Source organism: Engystomops pustulosus, unplaced genomic scaffold, assembly GCF_040894005.1.
Source record: "Engystomops pustulosus unplaced genomic scaffold, aEngPut4.maternal MAT_SCAFFOLD_128, whole genome shotgun sequence".
Taxonomy (NCBI): Eukaryota; Metazoa; Chordata; class Amphibia; order Anura; family Leptodactylidae; genus Engystomops; species Engystomops pustulosus.
This window is the reverse complement of record NW_027285009.1, coordinates 47,229-69,783: the sequence shown is the minus strand read 5'-3', so window position 1 is coordinate 69,783 and position 22,555 is coordinate 47,229. Positions and strand designations below refer to the sequence as shown.

General features: G+C 47.0%; 1 protein-coding gene across 1 annotated transcript in view; it reads left to right on the top strand.

The window, feature by feature from the left end:
* Positions 1–22,555, top strand: part of LOC140108414 (disks large homolog 1-like) — a 107,940-nt gene that overhangs the window by 56,876 nt on the left and 28,509 nt on the right. The gene's annotated exons all lie outside the window — the stretch shown is intronic.

Here is a 22,555-nt window from a genome sequence, read left to right as displayed (position 1 = left end):
ATGGCTGTGTAGGTTGGGTGGAGGTGCGGCGATGGCTGTGTAGGTTGGGTGGCGGTGCGGCGATGGCTGTGTAGGTTGGGTGGAGGTGCGGCGATGGCTGTGTAGGTAGGGTGGAGGTGCGGCGATGGCTGTGTAGGTTGGGTGGAGGTGCGGCGATGGCTGTGTTGGTTGGGTGGAGGTGCGGCGATGGCTGTGTAGGTTGGGTGGAGGTGCGGCGATGGCTGTGTAGGTTGGGTGGAGGTGCGGCGATGGCTGTGTAGGTTGGGTGGAGGTGCGGCGATGGCTGTGTAGGTCTATGTCTGGTTTGTGGAATACTGTTGGTCTCTCCTGTCCTCCCCTCCTCATTTGACTCAGTGATTTGCCATATTTGGAGCAGATGTGATTAACATGGAGACGTCTCATGGGCCTCACTCTCATTTCATACTTTCTTAATTATACTTTTGAAATTAATCGAAAAAAGTAAAGAAATAAATAGAGAAATAATGAATAATTCTGGCCGTCCTCTCAATGGGCGTGTCTTTGTGTCAGGGGTTACATCAGGGGTCACTTGCTCACCTGTGCATCTCTCTGCCCACCAGCGCGGCACATGTGCATCTTCCCTGTCCCCGTTCCTCCGGCCATGTGCACGTGTTCCCGTCTCCAAGGGCGCGTATGCGCCGGCTTTAGATGATTTAAAGGCCCAGAGCATTGTTAGTTGGCGCTGGCCATTTTCCTGAATTTCATGTAAACCAGCCTCTCCCTGCACTCCCTGCCGGATCTTCATGCCTAGTGCCGTAGAAAAAGCTTATTCCCATGCCCTTTGATGTTGGGTGTTTTCCCGTTGTTGACCCGGTTCCGTTCCTGACTCTGCTCCTCTGCTGCCTGCCTTGACCTGTTGTTACTCTGATCCCGTGCTGCCCATCCTGACCTCCTGCCTGTCCCCGACTACGATTCTGCTCAGTGTCTCTGTACCTCGCCTTAGCTACCACCGTGGACAAGTCGCACCTGTGTAAAGACCTGGGGGTACCATGCCGCAGCATGTCCAACCTGCTTTACGGTGGGCTCTGGTGAAAGCCGGGTACCACTTAGATTCCGGTCCCAGGTGTCAACGTCCGCGGTGGTCCAGTGGGTCCACTCCCCTCCATGATGTCAGCACTGCATGATAATACCCAGCATGCTGAGTTGTCATGTGTTATTAAAGGACATCTACCACCCAGTCCGTGCCCCCTCTGGGAGGATCCGCTCCTCTTAGCTTCTTATGCCCTGGTTTGTACAAAAAAAAGACTTTTAAAATGATGTACATGGGGTGTTAATGGAGCCCAGAGCGCCTCAGGCTCATTTGCATATTTTAAAGCCTCTTGTTCTTGAAAACAAGGGCATAAGAAGCTAAAAGAAGAGCAGATGCACCAGAGGGGGCGCACAAGCAGGTCAGTGCTTGGTTTACAATCCTTCTATCCTAGATAGATGTCCTTTCATGTGTGTGCCCTATAGTTCTTTTATCAGGTCTCTAGGTGATGTGTATCATATGGAAGGTATAGAAAAAATATGTAAATATATTGTAAATATTGTTTATGTCATGAGGTTGAGGTTGTGTAACACTGTGACATTGCCTTGTATCCACATGGGAATATATACGAGACGGATGCTGCGTTCCTGTATTGGATTTGTTGTACTTCGGGGAGTCAGACCTTGGCAAGCCAGCACCCGCAGTAATAGTGTCACAGAGTAACCAGGAGATCCCTGATCCGGGTCTGGGAGCAGATCCACAATCCGCCAGTTCATCGAGAGACTTCCCGGGCCTAGTGCACAGGGCACCGGGGGAATCGAGTCGCACATATGACTGACATCCGCCTGTCATGTTAGTGTTTCTCAATTTAGCGTTCTGCCCTCACATGGTTGATGATTGAAGTCCGCATTTTTTTATCCTTCAAGATGATTTTACTCTTTTCTTCAACCTGGTCCAATGGATTCCATCAGTTTTTGAGATGTTTATTACAAAGCTACTGTAGGTTGTGATCTGATCACCAGGGCTAGGACCAGATAAATGTACGTGACTGAAACAAGGACAATTTAGGTAGTGGAAAATATTTTCATGGAATGATGGATATTATGGGAGGAGTATAGATTTATTTTAGAAAAATTGTGTTGGGTATGCATGAAGAGCTGTTGTGTATGAGGATGGGTGTACATGCACATAATATAGACATGTATTATGGGTTGTGTGTTATAAGAACAGGTTCACATGGTGTTTAACCAGGACTGGTGTAGCCGGTGTGTATTATAAGAACGGGTATAGATGGTGTGTAATGGTGTGTTGATGTAGATGGTATTTAACGAGGACCGGTGTAGATGGTGTGTAACAGGGACGGATGTAGATGGTGTGTATTATAAGAACAGGTGTAGGTGGTTTGTAACGAGGACTGGTGTAGCTGGTGTGTGTTATAAGAACAGATGATGTCTAATGAGGTTAACTCAGATGGTATCTAATGAGGGCGGTTGTAGATGGTGTGTAATGAGAACAAGTGTGGACGGTATGTATGATAAGAACAGGTGTAGATGGTGTGTATAATAAAAACGGGTGTAATGGGGATGGATGTTGACAGCGTGTAGCTGGTGTATTGGAAGGACGACGTGTAGCTGGTGTATTGGAAGGACGGCGTGTAGCTGGTGTATTGGAAGGACGGCGTGTAGCTGGTGTATTGGAAGGACGGTGCGTAGCTGGTGTATTGGAAGGACGGTGCGTAGCTGGTGTATTGGAAGGACGGCGCGTAGCTGGTGTATTGGAAGGACGGCGTGTAGCTGGTGTATTGGAAGGACGGCGTGTAGCTGGTGTATTCGAAGGACGGCGCGTAGCTGGTGTATTGGAAGGATAGAGTGTAGATAGTGTATTGGAAGGACGGCGTGTAGCTGGTGTATTCGAAGGACGGCGCATAGATGGTGTATTGGAAGGATTGAGTGTAGATGGTGTATTGGAAGGATCGAGTATAGATGGTGTATTGGAAGGACGGCGTGTAGATGGTGTATTGGAAGGACGGCGTGTAGATGGTGTATTGGAAGGACGGCGTGTAGATGGTGTATTGGAAGGAGGGCGTGTAGATGGTGTATTGGAAGGACGGCGTGTAGATGGTGTATTGGAAGGACGGTGTGTAGATGGCGTATTGGAAGGACGGCGTGTAGATGGTGTATTGGAAGGATAGGGTGTAGATGGTGTATTGGAAGGACGGCGTGTAGCTGGTGTATTGGAAGGACGGCGTGTAGCTGGTGTATTGGAAGGACGGCGTGTAGATGGTGTATTGGAAGGACGGCGTGTAGATGTTGTATTGGAAGGACGGCGTGTAGATGTTGTATTGGAAGGACGGCGTGTAGATGTTGTATTGGAAGGACGGCGTGTAGATGTTGTATTGGAAGGACGGCGTGTAGATGTTGTATTGGAAGGACGGCGTGTAGATAGTGTATTGGAAGGATGGCGTGTAGCAGGTGTATTGGAAGGATAGAGTGAAGCTAGTGTATTGGAAGGACTGCGCGTAGCTGGTGTTTTGGAAGGATGGCGCGTAGATGGTGTATTGGAAGGACAGCGCGTAGATATTGTATTGGAAGGATGGAATGTAGATGGTATATTGGAAGTAGATGGTGTATTGGAAGGACGGCGTGTAGATGGTGTATTGGAAGGACGGCGTGTAGATGGTGTATTGGAACGACGGCGCGTAGATGTTGTATTGGAAGGATGGAGTGTAGATGGTATGATGGTGTATTGGAAGGACGCCGCTTGGCTGGTGTATTGGAAGGATGGCGTGTAGATGGTGTATTGGAAGGACGGCACGTAGATAGTGTATTGGAAGGACTACGCGTAGATGGTGTATTGGAAGGACGGCGTGTAGATGGTGTTTTGGAAGTAAAGCGCCTAGATGGTGTATTAGATGGACGACGCGTAAATGTTGTATTGGAAGGACGGCGTGTAGATGGTGTTTTGGAAGGACGGCGCGTAAATGGTGTATTGGAAGGATGGCGTGTAGATGGTGTTTTGGAAGGACATCGCCTAGATGATGTATTGGAAGGACGGCGTGTGGATGGTGTATTGGAAGGACGGCGCGTGGATGGTGTTTTGGAAGGACGGAGCGTAGATAGTGTATTGGAAGGATGGCATGTAGCAGGTGTATTGGAAGGATGGCGTGTAGCAGGTGTATTGGAAGGATGGCGTGTAGCAGGTGTATTGGAAGGACGGCGTGTAGATGGTGTATTGGAAGGACGGCGCGTAGATGGTGTATTGGAAGGACGGCGCGTAGATGGTGTATTGGAAGGACGGCGCGTAGATGGTGTATTGGAAGGACGGCACGTAGATGGTGTATTGGAAGGACGGCGCGTAGATGGTGTATTGGAAGGATGGAGTGTAGATGGTATATTGGAAGTAGATGGTGTATTGGAAGGACGGCGAGTAGATGGTGTATTGGAAGGATAGAGTGTAGATGGTGTATTGGAAGGACGGCGAGTAGATGGTGTATTGGAAGGATAGAGTGTAGCTGGTGTATTGGAAGGACGCCGCTTGGCTGGTGTATTGGAAGGACGGCGCGTGGATGGTGTTTTGGAAGGACGGCGCGTGGATGGTGTTTTGGAAGGACGGCGCGTAGATAGTGTATTGGAAGGATGGCGTGTAGCAGGGGTATTGGAAGGATGGCGTGTAGCAGGTGTATTGGAAGGACGGCGTGTAGATGGTGTATTGGAAGGACGGCGCGTAGATGGTGTATTGGAAGGACGGCGCGTAGATGGTGTATTGGAAGGACGGCGTGTAGATGGTGTATTGGAAGGACGGCACGTAGATGGTGTATTGGAAGGACGGCACGTAGATGGTGTATTGGAAGGACTACGCGTAGATGGTGTATTGGAAGGATGGAGTGTAGATGGTATATTGGAAGTAGATGGTGTATTGGAAGGACGGCGAGTAGATGGTGTATTGGAAGGATAGAGTGTAGATGGTGTATTGGAAGGACGGCGAGTAGATGGTGTATTGGAAGGATAGAGTGTAGCTGGTGTATTGGAAGGACGCCGCTTGGCTGGTGTATTGGAAGGATGGCGTGTAGATGGTGTATTGGAAGGACGGCACGTAGATGGTGTGTTGAAAGGACGGCACGTAGATGGTGTATTGGAAGGACGGCACGTAGATGGTGTATTGGAAGGACGGCACGTAGATGGTGTATTGGAAGGACTACGCGTAGATGGTGTATTGGAAGGATGGTGCGTAGATGGTGTTTTGGAAGTAAAGCGCCTAGATGGTGTATTGGAAGGACGACGCGTAAATGGTGTATTGGAAGGACGGCGTGTAGATGGTGTATTGGAAGGACGGCGCGTGGATGGTGTTTTGGAAGGACGGCGTGTAGATAGTGTATTGGAAGGATGGCGTTTAGCAGGTGTATTGGAAGGATGGCGTGTAGCAGGTGTATTGGAAGGACGGCGCGTAGATGGTGTATTGGAAGGACGGCGTGTAGATGGTGTATTGGAAGGACGGCGCGTAGATGGTGTATTGGAAGGACGGCACATAGATGGTGTATTGGAAGGACGGCACGTAGATGGTGTATTGGAAGGACTACGCGTAGATGGTGTATTGGAAGGACGGCGCGTAGATGGTGTTTTGGAAGTAAAGCGCCTAGATGGTGTATTGGAAGGACGACGCGTAAATGGTGTATTGGAAGGACGGCGTGTAGATGGTGTTTTGGAAGGACGACGCGTAAATGGTGTATTGGAAGGATTGAGTGTAGATGGTGTATTGGAAGGACGGCGCGTAGCTGGTGTATTGGAGGGACGGCGTGTAGATGGTGTATTGGAAGGACGGCGTGTAGATAGTGTATTGGAAGGACGGCGTGTAGATGGTGTATTGGAAGGACAGCGCGTAGATGGTGCATTGGAAGGATGGCGTGTAGATGGACAATAAAGTATAAAATGTATGATAGACAAGGGTTAGCATAGTCCATGCATTATATGTAAGAACAGGTCACCCAGGGTCAGCTTTCAACTTGGTTCCCATAAAGTATACACTTCAGGGTAACCCTAGGGTGTATAAATGGGGGGTTGTGTCGCCTGGGGTCATGTGTGCAGTTGATGTTTCAGGGTCACCCTTGTGTGTGTGTGTTGGAGCCTCTAGGCTGTTGTTGGTCTATCAGACTTTCCTTCCACCTCAAGCAGTCTCTTTTCATTTTCCCACGCTCGTCTCTTTACAAATCTTCCCTCCCCCGCTGCCGCTTCCCACACCCCTTGCTGTCACTTATTCAGTGTGATGTCACCCGTGTTTCCATGGACACAGTGTCTCCTCCACTCGCTCCTTATGTGAGCTTCCTTCCTGTCTGTGACATCACAACGCTATGTATTTTGGTGTCATGGACTTGCCGCAGGCTGACATGTTATCGGGGTGTCCTGAGGAAAGATGTCTTATTAACTCCTTCTTTTCCACAGAGCTTATGGAAGCCTGTAAATAGTGTGCACTATTCCCACAAGTCAGCCTTCCCCTTTATGCCCTGATTCTGATTGTATACATGTACACTGTGTGCTCCATAACTGTGACTCTAAGCCAGAACAGGTTTTTAAAAAGCCAGGGGTAGGGTGACTATGATCCTCATATGACCATGAGGTGAGGACACAATCTATATGGAGGGGGGTAGATGGAGACACGAGGTGAGGACACAATCTATATGGAGGGGGGTAGATGGAGACACGAGGTGAGGACACAATCTATATGGAGGGTAGATGGAGACACGAGGTGAGGACACAATCTATATGGAGGGGAGATGGAGACACGAGGTGAGGACACAATCTATATGGAGGGTAGATGGAGACACGAGGGGAGGACACAATCTATATGGAGGGTAGATGGAGACCCGAGGTGAGGACACAATCTATATGGAGGATAGATGGAGACAGGAGGTGAGGACACAATCTATATGGAGGGTAGATGGAGACACGAGGTGAGGACACAATCTATACGGAGGGTTGATGGAGACACGAGGTGAGGACACAATCTATATGGAGGGGAGATGGAGACACGAGGTGAGGACACAATCTATATGGAGGGTAGATGGAGACACGAGGTGAGGACACAATCTATATGGAGGGTAGATGGAGACACGAGGTGAGGACACAATCTATATGGAGGGGAGATGGAGACACGAGGTGAGGACACAATCTATATGGAGGGGAGATGGAGACACGAGGTGAGGACACAATCTATATGGAGGGGAGATGGAGACACGAGGTGAGGACACAATCTATATGGAGGGAAGATGGAGACACAAGGTAAGGACACAATCTATATGGAGGGTAGATGGAGACAGGAGGTGAGGACACAATCTATATGGAGGGTAGATGGAGACAGGAGGTGAGGACACAATCTAAATGGAAGGTAGATGGAGACAAAAGGTGAGGACAAAATCACTATGGAGGGAGGATGGAGACACGAGGTGAGGACACAATTTATATGGAGGGGAGATGGAGACACGAGGTGAGGACACAATCTATATGGGGGGGGTAGATGGAGACACGAGGTGAGGTCACAATCTATATGGAGGGTAGATGGAGACACGAGGTGAGGACACAATCTATATGGAGGGGGGTAGATGGAGACACGAGGTGAGGACACAATCTATATGGAGGGAAGATGGAGACACGAGGTGAGGACACAATCTATATGGAGGGTAGATGGAGACAGGAGGTGAGGACACAATCTATATGGAGGGTAGATGGAGACACGAGGGGAGGACACAATCTATATGGAGGGTAGATGGAGACCCGAGGTGAGGACACAATCTATATGGAGGGTAGATGGAGACACAAGGTGAGGACAAAATCAATATGGAGGGAGGATGGAGACACGAGGTGAGGACACAATCTATATGGAGGGGAGATGGAGACACGAGGTGAGGACACAATCTATATGGAGGGGAGATGGAGACACGAGGTGAGGACACAATCTATATGGAGGGTAGATGGAGACACGAGGTGAGGACACAATCTATATGGAGGGTAGATGGAGACACGAGGTGAGGACACAATCTATATGGAGGGTAGATGGAGACAGGACGTGAGGACACAATCTATATGGAGGGGAGATGGAGACACGAGGCGAGGACACAATCTATATGGAGGGGTAGATGGAGACACGACGTGAGGTCACAATCTATATGGAGGGGAGATGGAGACACGAGGTGAGGACACAATCTATATGGAGGATAGATGGAGACACGAGGTGAGGACACAATCTATATGGAGGATAGATGGAGACACGAAGTGAGGACACAATCTATATGGAGGGGAGATGGAGACACGAGGCGAGGACAAAATCTATATGGAGGGGTAGATGGAGACACGACGTGAGGACAAAATCACTATGGAGGGTAGATGGAGACACGAGGTGAGGACACAATCTATATGGAGGGGAGATGGAGACAGGAGGTGAGGACACAATCTATATGGAGGGTAGATGGAGACAGGAGGTGAGGACACAATCTATATGGAAGGTAGATGGAGATACAAGGTGAGGACAAAATCTGTATGGAGGGGGGTAGATGGAGACACGAGGTGAGGACACAATCTATATGGAGGGTAGATGGAGACACGAGGTGAGGACACAATCTATATGGAGGGTAGATGGAGACAGGACGTGAGGACATAATCTATATGGAGGATAGATGGAGACACGAGGTGAGGTCACAATCTATATGGAGGGTAGATGGCGACACGAGATGAGGACACAATCTATATGGAGGATAGATGGAGACACGAGGTGAGGACACAATCTATATGGAGGGGAGATGGAGACACGAGGCGAGGACACAATCTATATGGAGGGGTAGATGGAGACACGAGGTGAGGACACAATCTATATGGAGGGTAGATGGAGACACGAGGTGAGGACACAATCTATATGGAGGGGAGATGGAGACACGAGGTGAGGACACAATCTATATGGAGGGGAGATGGAGACACGAGGTGAGGACACAATCTATATGGAGGATAGATGGAGACACGAGGTGAGGACACTATCTATATGGAGGGTAGATGGAGACAGGACGTGAGGACACAATCTATATGGAGGGTAGATGGAGACAGGACGTGAGGACACAATCTATATGGAGGATAGAGGGAGACACGAGGTGAGGTCACAATCTATATGGAGGGGAGATGGAGACACAAGGCGAGGACACAATCTATATGGAGGATAGATGGAGACACAACGTGAGGACAAAATCACTATGGAGGGTAGATGGAGACACGAGGTGAGGTCACAATCTATATGGAGGGTAGATGGAGACACGAGGTGAGGACACAATCTATATGGAGGGGGGTAGATGGAGACACGAGGTGAGGTCACAATCTATATGGAGGGTAGATGGAGACACGAGGTGAGGACACAATCTATATGGAGGGGGGTAGATGGAGACACGAGGTGAGGATACAATCTATATGGAGGGAAGATGGAGACACGAGGTGAGGACACAATCTATATGGAGGGGAGATGGAGACACGAGGTGAGGACACAATCTATATGGAGGGGAGATGGAGACACGAGGTGAGGACACAATCTATATGGAGGGTAGATGGAGACACGAGGTGAGGACACAATCTATATGGAGGGTAGATGGAGACAGGACGTGAGGACACAATCTATATGGAGGGTAGATGGAGACAGGACGTGAGGACACAATCTATATGGAGGGTAGATGGAGACACGAGGTGAGGACACAATCTATATGGAGGATAGATGGAGACACGAGGTGAGGTCACAATCTATATGGAGGGTAGATGGAGACACTAGGTGAGGACACAATCTATATGGAGGGGGGTAGATGGAGACACGACGTGAGGACACAATCTATATGGAGGGAAGATGGAGACACGAGGTGAGGACGCAATCTATATGGAGGGTAGATGGAGACAGGAGGTGAGGACACAATCTATATGGAGGGTAGATGGAGACAGGAGGTGAGGACACAATCTATATGGAAGGTAGATGGAGATACAAGGTGAGGACAAAATCACTATGGAGGGAGGATGGAGACACGAGGTGAGGACACAATCTATATGGAGGGGAGATGGAGACACGAGGTGAGGACACAATCTATATGGAGGGGAGATGGAGACACGAGGTGAGGACACAATCTATATGGAGGGTAGATGGAGACACAAGGTGAGGACACAATCTATATGGAGGGTAGATGGAGACAGGACGTGAGGACACAATCTATATGGAGGGTAGATGGAGACAGGACGTGAGGACACAATCTATATGGAGGATAGATGGAGACTTGAGGTGAGGTCACAATCTATATGGAGGGTAGATGGAGACACGAGGTGAGGACACAATCTATATGGAGGGGAGATGGAGACACGAGGTGAGGTCACAATCTATATGGAGGGTAGATGGAGACACGAGGTGAGGACAGAATCTATATGGAGGGGAGATGGAGACACGAGGGGAGGACACAATCTATATGGAGGGGTAGATGGAGACACGACGTGAGGACAAAATCACTATGGAGGGTAGATGGAGACACGAGGTAAGGACACAATCTATATGGAGGGTAGATGGAGACACGAGGTGAGGACACAATCTAAATGGAGGGTAGATGAAGACACGAGGTGAGATCACAATCTATATGGAGGGTAGACGGAGACACGAGGTGAGGATGCAATCTATATGGAGGGGAGATGGAGACACGAGGTGAGGTCACAATCTATATGGAGGGTAGATGGAGATACGAGATGAGGACACAATCTATATGGAGGATAAATGAGACACGAGGTGAGGACACAATCTATATGGAGGGTAGATGGAGACACGAGGTGAGGACACAATCTATATGGAGGGTAGATGGAGACACGAGGTGAGGACACAATCTATATGGAGGGTAGATGGAGACACGAGGTGAGGACACAATCTATATGGAGGATAGATGGAGACACGAGGTGAGGACACATTCTATATGGAGGATAGATGGAGACACGAGGTGAGGACACAATCTATATGGAGGGTAGATGGAGACACGAGGTGAGGTCACAATCTATATGGAGACACTAGGTAAGGTCAAAATCTATATGGAGACTCAAGCTGAGGACACAATCTATATGGAGGGTAGATGGAGACACGAGGTGAGGACACAATCCATATGGAGGATAGATGGAGACACGAGGTGAGGTCACAATCTATATGGAGGGTAGATGGAGACACAAGGTGAGGTCACAATCTATATGGAGGGTAGATGGAGACATGAGGTGAGGACACAATCTAAATGGAGGGTAGATGGAGACACGAGGTGAGGACACAATCTATAAGGAGGGTAGATGGAGACACGAGGTGAGGTCACAATCTATATGGAGACACAAGCTGAGGACACAATCTATATGGAGGGTAGATGGAGACACGAGGTGAGGACACAATCCATATGGAGGATAGATGGAGACACAAGGTGAGGACATAATCTATATGGAGGGTAGATGGAGACACAAGGTGAGGACATAATCTATATGGAGGATAGATGGAGACACGAGGTGAGGACACAATCTAAATGGAGGGTAGATGGAGACACGAGGTGAGGTCACAATCTATATGGAGATACTTGGTGAGGTCAAAATCTATATGGAGACACAAGCTGAGGACACAATCTATATGGAGGGTAGATGGAGACACGAGGTGAGGACACAATCCATATGGAGGGTAGATGGAGACACGAGGTGAGGACATAATCTATATGGGGGGTAGATGGAGACACGAGGTGAGGACACAATCTATATGGAGGGTAGATGGAGACACGAAGGTGAGGACACAATCTATATGGAGGGGAGATGGATACACGAGGTGAGGACACAATCTATATGGAGGGGAGATGGAGACACGAGGTGAGGACACAATCTAAATGGAGGGTAGATGTTGACACGAGGTGAGAACACAATCTCTATGGAAGGTAGATGGAGACACCAGGTGAGGACACAATCTATATGGAGGATAGATGGAGACACGAGGTGAGGACATAATCTATATGGAGGGTAGATGGAGACACGAGCTGAGGACACAATCTATATTGAGGGTAGATGGAGACACAAGGGGAGGTCACAATCTATATGGAGGGTAGATGGAGACACCAGGTGAGGACACAATCTATATGGAGGATAGATGGAGACACGAGGTGAGGACATAATCTATATGGAGGGTAGATGGAGACACGAGCTGAGGACACAATCTCTATGGAAGGTAGATGGAGACACCAGGTGAGGACACAATCTATATGGAGGATAGATGGAGACACGAGGTGAGGACATAATCTATATGGAGGGTAGATGGAGACACGAGCTGAGGACACAATCTATATGGAGGGTAGATGGAGACACAAGGGAAGGTCACAATCTATATGGAGGGTAGATGGAGACACGAGGTGAGGTCACAATGTATATGGAGGGTAGATGGAGACACAAGCTGAGGACACAATCTATATGGAGGATAGATGGAGACACGAGGTGAGGACATAATCTATATGGAGGGTAGATGGAGACACGAGGTGAGGTTACAATCTATATGGAGGGTAGATGGAGACACGAGGTGAGTACACAATCAATATGGAGGGGAGATGGAGACACGAGGTGAGGACATAATCTATATGGAGGGTAGATGGAGACACGAGGTGAGGACAGAATCTATATGGAGGATAGATGGAGACACGAGGTGAGGACATAATCTATATGGAGGGTAGATGGAGACAAGAGGTGAGGACACAATCTATATGGAAGGTAGATGGAGATACAAGGTGAGGACAAAATCACTATGGAGGGAGGATGGAGACACGAGGTGAGGACACAATCTATATGGAGGGGAGATGGAGACACGAGGTGAGGACACAATCTATATGGAGGGGAGATGGAGACACGAGGTGAGGACACAATCTACATGGAGGGGAGATGGAGACACGAGGTGAGGACACAATCTATATGGAGGGTAGATGGAGACACGAGGTGAGGACACAATCTATATGGAGGGTAGATGGAGACAGGACGTGAGGACACAATCTATATGGAGGGTAGATGGAGACAGAACGTGAGGACACAATCTATATGGAGGATAGATGGAGACACGAGGTGAGGTCACAATCTATATGGAGGGTAGATGATGACACGAGGTGAGGACACAATCTAAATGGAGGGTAGATGGAGACACGAGGTGAGGTCACAATCTATATGGAGGGTAGATGGAGACACGAGGTAAGGTCACAATCTATATGGAGACACAAGCTGAGGACACAATCTATATGGAGGGTAGATGGAGACACAAGGTGAGGTCACAATCTATATGGAAGGTAGATGGAGACACGAGGTGAGGACACAATCTAAATGGAGGGTAGATGGAGACACGAGGTGAGGACACAATCTAAATGGAGGGTAGATGGAGACACGAGGTGAGGTCACAATCTATATGGAGATATTTGGTGAGGTCAAAATCTATATGGAGACACGAGCTGAGGACACAATCTATATGGAGGGTAGATGGAGACACGAGGTGAGGACACAATCCATATGGAGGGTAGATGGAGACACGAGGTGAGGACATAATCTATATGGAGGGGAGATGGAGACACGAGGTGAGGACACAATCTATATGGAGGGGAGATGGAGACACGAGGTGAGGACACAATCTATATGGAGGGGAGATGGAGACACGAGGTGAGGACACAATCTACATGGAGGGGAGATGGAGACACGAGGTGAGGACACAATCTATATGGAGGGTAGATGGAGACACGAGGTGAGGACACAATCTATATGGAGGGTAGATGGAGACAGGACGTGAGGACACAATCTATATGGAGGGTAGATGGAGACAGGACGTGAGGACACAATCTATATGGAGGATAGATGGAGACACGAGGTGAGGTCACAATCTATATGGAGGGTAGATGATGACACGAGGTGAGGACACAATCTAAATGGAGGGTAGATGGAGACACGAGGTGAGGACACAATCTAAATGGAGGGTAGATGGAGACACGAGGTGAGGTCACAATCTATATGGAGGGTAGATGGAGACAGGACGTGAGGACACAATCTATATGGAGGATAGATGGAGACACGAGGTGAGGTCACAATCTATATGGAGGGTAGATGATGACACGAGGTGAGGACACAATCTATATGGAGGATAGATGGAGACACAAGCTGAGGACACAATCTATATGGAGGGTAGATGGAGACACAAGGTGAGGTCACAATCTATATGGAAGGTAGATGGAGACACGAGGTGAGGACACAATCTAAATGGAGGGTAGATGGAGACACGAGGTGAGGACACAATCTAAATGGAGGGTAGATGGAGACACGAGGTGAGGTCACAATCTATATGGAGATATTTGGTGAGGTCAAAATCTATATGGAGACACGAGCTGAGGACACAATCTATATGGAGGGTAGATGGAGACACGAGGTGAGGACACAATCCATATGGAGGGTAGATGGAGACACGAGGTGAGGACATAATCTATATGGAGGGTAGATGGAGACACGAGGTGAGGACACAATCTATATGGAGGGTAGATGGAGACACGAAGGTGAGGACACAATCTATATGGAGGGGAGATCGAGACACGAGGTGAGGACACAATCTATATGGAGGATAGATGGAGACACAAAGGTGAGGACACAATCTATATGGAGGATAGATGGAGACACAAAGGTGAGGACACAATCTATATGGAGGACAGATGGAGACACGAGGTGAGGACACAATCTATATGGAGGGTAGATGGAGACACGAGGTGAGGACACAATCTATATGGAGGGGAGATGGATACACGAGGTGAGGACACAATCTATATGGAGGAGAGATGGAGACACGAGGTGAGGACACAATCTATATGGAGGGTAGATGTTGACACGAGGTGAGAACACAATCTATATGGAGGGGGGTAGATGGAGACACGAGGTGAGGACACAATCTCTATGGAAGGTAGATGGAGACACGAGGTGAGGACATAATCTATATGGAGGGTAGATGGAGACACGAGCTGAGGACACAATCTATATGGAGGGGAGATGGAGACACAAGGTGAGGACATAATCTATATGGAGGGTAGATGGAGACACGAGGTGAGAACACAATCTATATGGAGGGGGGTAGATGGAGACACGAGGTGAGGACACAATCTCTATGGAAGGTAGATGGAGACACGAGGTGAGGACATAATCTATATGGAATGTAGATGGAGACACGAGCTGAGGACACAATCTATATGGAGGGGAGATGGAGACACAAGGGGAGGTCACAATCTATATGGAGGGTAGATGGAGACACGAGGTGAGGTCACAATCTATATGGAGGGTAGATGGAGACACAGGCTGAGGACACAATCTATATGGAGGATAGATGGAGACACGAGGTGAGGACATAATCTATATGGAGGGGAGATGGAGACACGAGGTGAGGACATAATCTATATGGAGGGTAGATGGAGACACGAGGTGAGGTTACAATCTATATGGAGGATAGATGGAGACACGAGGTGAGTACACAATCTATATGGAGGGGAGATGGAGACACGAGGTGAGGACATAATCTATATGGAGGGTAGATGGAGACACGAGGTGAGGACACAATCTATATGGAGGATAGATGGAGACACGAGGTGAGGACATAATCTATATGGAGGGGAGATGGAGACACGAGGTGAGGACATAATCTATATGGAGGGTAGATCGAGACACGAGGTGAGGACATAATCTATATGGAGGGGAGATGGAGACACGAGGTGAGGTTACAATCTATATGGAGGGTAGATGGAGACACGAGTTGAGTACACAATCTATATGGAGGGTAGATGGAGACACGAGGTGAGGACATAATCTATATGGAGGGTAAATGGAGACACGAGGTGAGGACACAATCTATATGGAGGATAGATGGAGACACGAGGTGAGGACACAATCTATATGGAGGGGAGATGGAGACACGAGGTGAGGACACAATCTATATGGAGAGTAGATGGAGACACGAGGTGAGGTCACAATCTATATGGAGGATAGATGGAGACACGAGGTGAGGACATAATCTATATGGAGGTTAGATGGAGACACGAGGTGAGGTTACAATCTATATGGAGGGTAGATGGAGACACGAGGTGAGGACACAATCTATATGGAGGGTAGATGGAGACACGAGGTGAGGACACAATCTATATGGAGGGTAGATGGAGACACGAGGTGAGGACACAATCTATATGGAGGGTAGATGGAGACACGAGGTGAGGACACAATCTATATGGAGGGGGGTAGATGAAGACACAAGGTGAGGACACAATCTATATGGAGGGGAGATGGAGACACGAGGTGAGGACACAATCTATATGGAGGTGATATCAGGAGATTATGAGATTTGTATATATGGGACAGTACACGGGAGGGGTGGTGGTGTATCTGAGCCGGTGTTTGTGGGTGCAGTACATAGCAGGGGTGGCGGTGTATCTGAGCCAGTCTGTTTGTGGGGGTACAGTACATAGGAGGGGTGGTGGTGTATCTGAGGCAGTCTGGGATGGAACAGTATATAGGAGGGGTGGTTGTGTATGTGAGCCGGTCTGGGGTGGAAGAGTGTATAGGAGGGGTGACGGTGTATGTGAGCCGGTGTGGGGGAGGGGGTACAGTATACATGAGGGGTGGGGGTGTATCTGAGCCGGTGTGGGGGGCTATAGTATATAGGAGGGGTGGGGAGTCGGGGACCTCTCGTCTTATCCCCCTCCTCGCTCCGCTCTTGAGCCGTGTGTGTTGTCCTCCCTGCTCTCTGCGTTGTTCTCTTCCTATAATGAAGAGTAAGGCTCGGCTGCAGTCTGTCTGTCTGTGTGTGGTAGGTGGTCTCTCCCCTCTCTATATTTGGCTCTGTATATGGTAGGTGGTCTCTCCTCTTTATATTTGGGTGTGTATATGGTAGGTGGTCTCTCCCCTCCTTCACAGCTGAGATGAATATTAATGTGGGATGTCTGAGCGGAGGAGCAGCCGCTGTTATTTGCAGGTATTAGGAGCCCGGGGATCGCTCCATGTCTGCCATCATCTCCTGGATCCTCCTCCTGCTCCATACTGCATCCTCTCGTATACAACATCTCCCCTAACTACAACCCCTATCATCCTAGAACCCATATATCTCCTCCTACCATAACCCCCTATATTGTGTATACATGTCATCCTACCATAACCCCCTCATTCTATAACCTGTCCTCGAATCTTATTTCTCCCTATAAAATCTTATAGTTTGACTTTGTTTTACCTGATAAAATGAAATCTGAGGGAGGAAATGTTTTTACATTTCTCAATGATCATTAGATGTGATCGGGGTTGAGTATGGAGGGACAAGAACAAGAAATACTCATGAAGCTCAGGGGATGACTATGGAGATCCAGAGAAGATCACTTTGCCATAGTGGAGATGAAGGGATAGTCTTGAGCCTCGGGGAATAATCATGGTCATCAAAAGATGGTCCTGAACCTCAGAGGATTTACATAGAGATCACGAGATGGTTGTCAGACTTGGTAAGATCATGGAGATCAAATGATCATGACGAGGATCAGAGGATGATCATGGAGGTCTACAGATCATCACTAGAGAGATGGAAAAAACAGTCATGGACCTCAGGGAATTATCGTGGAGATGAAGAGATGGCACAGGAGATGCTCATGGAGGTCAAGAGATGGTCATGAAGCTCAGTGTTCATGTTCATGGATGTCAGGAGAATAAGTCCCATAATCTTGAGGCTCAGGGAATGGGCACGGAGATTATAGATGATCATTAAACTTGGGATAAGTATGGAGATCAAGAGATGATTGCAAAGCTCAGAGGGTATTTATGGAGGTCAGAGAAGATCACAAAGCTCAGGGAATGATCATAGAGCGCAAAAAATAGTCATGAGGCTGAGGCATCGGGAAAGACTATGTATATCAAGACATGATCAGAAGTGTGACTCAGGCTGTGATCATAGATGATCTCTTAACTAATTATGGAGATTAAGAGATGATCATGAAGCTTAGAGGATGATCATGGAGAACAAAAGATAATGATGAGGCTCTGTGCATGACCATGGAGATGTTCACAGGATCAGGGTGTGATAATGGTGATTAATCGATATTTGTGAGGCTTAGGGTGATCTAGGGATTCAAAAGGTGATCAGAATAATCATGCACATCAAGAGTTGATCACAAAGCTCAGGTGATGATCAGAGTGATCAAGAGATGATCACAAAGCTCAGGTGGTCAAAACAGTGATCAAGAGATGATCACAAAGCTCAGGTGGTCATCACAGTGATCAAGAGATGATCACAAAGCTCAGGTGGTCAAAACAGTGATCAAGAGAAGATCACAAAGCTCAGGTGGTCAAAACAGTGATCAAGAGAAGATCACAAAGCTCGCGTGGTCATCACAGTGATCAAGAGATGATCACAAAGCTCAGGTGGTCATCACAGTGATCAAGAGAAGATCACAAAGCTCAGGTGGTCATCACAGTGATCAAGAGAAGATCACAAAGCTCAGGTGGTCATCACAGTGATCAAGAGATGATCACAAAGCTCAGGTGGTCATCACAGTGATCAAGAGATGATCACAAAGCTCAGGTGGTCATCACAGTGATCAAGAGAAGATCACAAAGCTCAGGTGGTCATCAAAGTGATCAAGAGAAGATCACAAAGCTCAGGTGGTCATCACAGTGATCAAGAGAAGATTACAAAGCTAAGGTGGTCATCACAGTGATCAAGAGAAGATCACAAAGCTCAGGTGGTCATCACAGTGATCAAGAGATGATTACAAAGCTCAGGTGGTCATCACAGTGATCAAGAGATGATTACAAAGCTCAGGTGGTCATCACAGTGATCAAGAGAAGATCACAAAGCTCAGGTGGTCATCACAGTGATCAAGAGATGATCACAAAGCTCAGGTGGTCATCACAGTGATCAAGAGATGATCACAAAGCTTAGGTGGTCAAAACAGTGATCAAGAGATGATCACAAAGCTCAGGTGGTCAAAACAGTGATCAAGAGAAGATCACAAAGCTTGCGTGGTCATCACAGTGATCAAGAGATGATCACAAAGCTCAGGTGGTCATCACAGTGATCAAGAGATGATCACAAAGCTCAGGTGGTCATCACAGTGATCAAGAGATGATCACAAAGCTCAGGTGGTCATCACAGTGATAAAGAGATGATCACAATGCTCAGGTGGTCATCACAGTGATCAAGAGATGATCACAAAGCTCAGGTGGTCATCACAGTGATCAAGAGATGATCACAAAGCTCAGGTGGTCATCACAGTGATCAAGAGATGATCACAAAGCTCAGGTAATCATCACAGTGATCAAGAGATGATCACAAAGCTTAGGTGGTCAAAACAGTGATCAAGAGATGATCACAAAGCTCAGGTGGTCAAAACAGTGATCAAGAGAAGATCACAAAGCTCGCGTGGTCATCACAGGGATCAAGAGATGATCACAAAGCTCAGGTGGTCATCACAGTGAACAAGAGATGATCACAAAGCTCAGGTGGTCATCACAGTGATCAAGAGATGATCACAAAGCTCAGGTGGTCATCACAGTGATCAAGAGATGATCACAAAGCTCAGGTGGTCATCACAGTGAACAAGAGATGATCACAAAGCTCACGTGGTCATCACAGTGATCAAGAGATGATCACAAAGCTCAGGTGGTCATCACAGTGATCAAGAGATGATTACAAAGCTCAGGTGGTCATCACCGTGATCAAGAGAAGATTACAAAGCTCAGGTGGTCATCACAGTGATCAAGAAAGAGATCACAAAGCTCAGGTAATCATCACAGTGATCAAGAGATGATCACAAAGCTCAGGTGGTCATCACAGTGATCAAGAGATGATCACAAAGCTCAGGTGGTCAAAACAGTGATCAAGAGAAGATTACAAAGCTAAGGTGGTCATCACAGTGATCAAGAGAAGATCACAAAGCTCAGGTGGTCATCACAGTGATCAAGAGATGATCACAAAGCTCAGGTGGTCATCACAGTGATCAAGAGAAGATCACAAAGCTCAGGTGGTCATCACAGTGATCAAGAGATGATCACAAAGCTCAGGTGGTCATCACAGTGATCAAGAGATGATCCTGGGTGTTTTGGATTATCATTCTGAAAGTAAAAGGATATCAGGAGAGCCATCAGATGCTCATGGAGGTCAAGAGATGATCGCTAGGCCCAGGAGAATGAGAGAAAGTCATGAGGCTCAGGGAATGTGGTCAAGAAATGATTACTGAGGGAAAATCATGGAGATCAAGAGAGGATGACAAGGCTCAGTGGATGATTATGGGGATCAAGTCATGATCAAGTATGTTGGGGGTTCCTAATAATCAGTGGTGTAAAATAACTCCACTAGGCCCCAGTCGAACTTTGGCTCTGGGACCTGTGTACCTAACCTCACACCGCTACCCCCTTCTTGCACATTACACTGGAGAATACACATATATACTACTCAGAGATATACACACAGCAGCAGCCTCCCTTATAAATATACTTCTTTCCAAGAGATCTCATTCATGAATTTTCTACACAAGCTCTAATAATGAAATGTCCAAGAGCAGCTCCCTTATCAACGAAATATCCACAGATACCCCCTTAATAATGAAATGTCCAGGAGCAGCCCCATTATTAAAGGAATATCCACATATACCCCCTTAATAATGAAATGTCCAGGAGCAGCCCCATTATTAACGAAATATCCACAGATACCCCCTTAATAATGAAATGTCCAGGAGCAGCCCCATTATTAAAGAAATATCCACAGATACCCCCTTAATAATGAAATGTCCAGGAGCAGCTCCATTATTAAAGGAATATCCACAGATACCCCCTTAATAATGAAATGTCCAGGAGCAGCTCCATTATTAAAGGAATATCCACAGATACCCCCTTAATAATGAAATGTCCAGGAGCAGCTCCATTATTAAAGGAATATCCACAGATACCCCCTTAATAATGAAATGTCCAGGAGCAGCTCCATTATTAAAGGAATATCCACAGATACCCCCTTAATAATGAAATGTCCAGGAACAGCCCCATTATTAACGAAATATCCACAGATACCCCCTTAATAATGAAATGTCCAGGAGCAGCCCCATTATTAACGAAATATCCACAGATACCCCCTTAATAATGAAATGTCCAGGAGCAGCCCCATTATTAACGAAATATCCACAGATACCCCCTTAATAATGAAATGTCCAGGAACAGCCCCATTATTAACAAAATATCCACAGATACCCCCTTAATAATGAAATGTCCAGGAGCAACCCCATTATTAACGAATTATCCACAGATACCCCTTAATAATGAAATGCCCAGGAGCAGCCCTATTATCAACAAAATATCCACAGATACCCCCTTAATAATGAAATGTCCAGGAGCAACCCCATTATTAACGAAATATCCACAGATACCCCCTTAATAATGAAATGTCCAGGAACAGCCCCATTATTAACAAAATATCCACAGATACCCCCTTAATAATGAAATGTCCAGGAGCAACCCCATTATTAACGAATTATCCACAGATACCCCTTAATAATGAAATGCCCAGGAGCAGCCCCATTATTAACAAAATATCCACAGATACCCCCTTAATAATGAAATGTCCAGGAGCAACCCCATTATTAACAAAATATCCACAGATACCCCCTTAATAATGAAATGTCCAGGAGCAACCCCATTATTAACAAAATATCCACAGATACCCCCTTAATAATGAAATGTCCAGGAGCAACCCCATTATTAAAGAAATATCCACAGATACCCCCTTAATAATGAAATGTCCAGGAGCAGCCCCATTATTAACAAAATATCCACAGATACCCCCTTAATAATGAAATGTCCAGAAGCAGCCCCATTATTAACGAAATATCCACAGATACCCCTTAATAATGAAATGTCCAGGAGCAGCCCCATTATTAAAGGAATATCCACAGATACCCCCTTAATAATGAAATGTCCAGGAGCAACCCCATTATTAACAAAAAATATCCACAGATACCCCCTTAATAATGAAATGTCCAGGAGCAACCCCATTATTAAAGAAATATCCACAGATACCCCTTAATAATGAAATGTCCAGGAGCAGCCCCATTATTAACAAAATATCCACAGATACCCCCTTAATAATGAAATGTCCAGAAGCAGCTCCATTATTAAAGGAATATCCACAGATACCCCTTAATAATGAAATGTCCAGGAGCAGCCCCATTATTAACAAAATATCCACAGATACCCCTTAATAATGAAATGTCCAGGAGCAGCCCCATTATTAACAAAATATCCACAGATACCCCTTAATAATGAAATGTCCAGGAGCAGCCCCATTATTAACGAAATATCCACAGATACCCCTTAATAATGAAATGTCCAGGAGCAGCCCCATTATTAACGAAATATCCACAGATACCCCCTTAATAATGAAATGTCCAGGAGCAGCCCCATTATTAAAGAAATATCCACAGATACCCCCTTAATAATGAAATGTCCAGGAGCAGCCCCATTATTAACAAAATATCCACAGATACCCCCTTAATAATGAAAT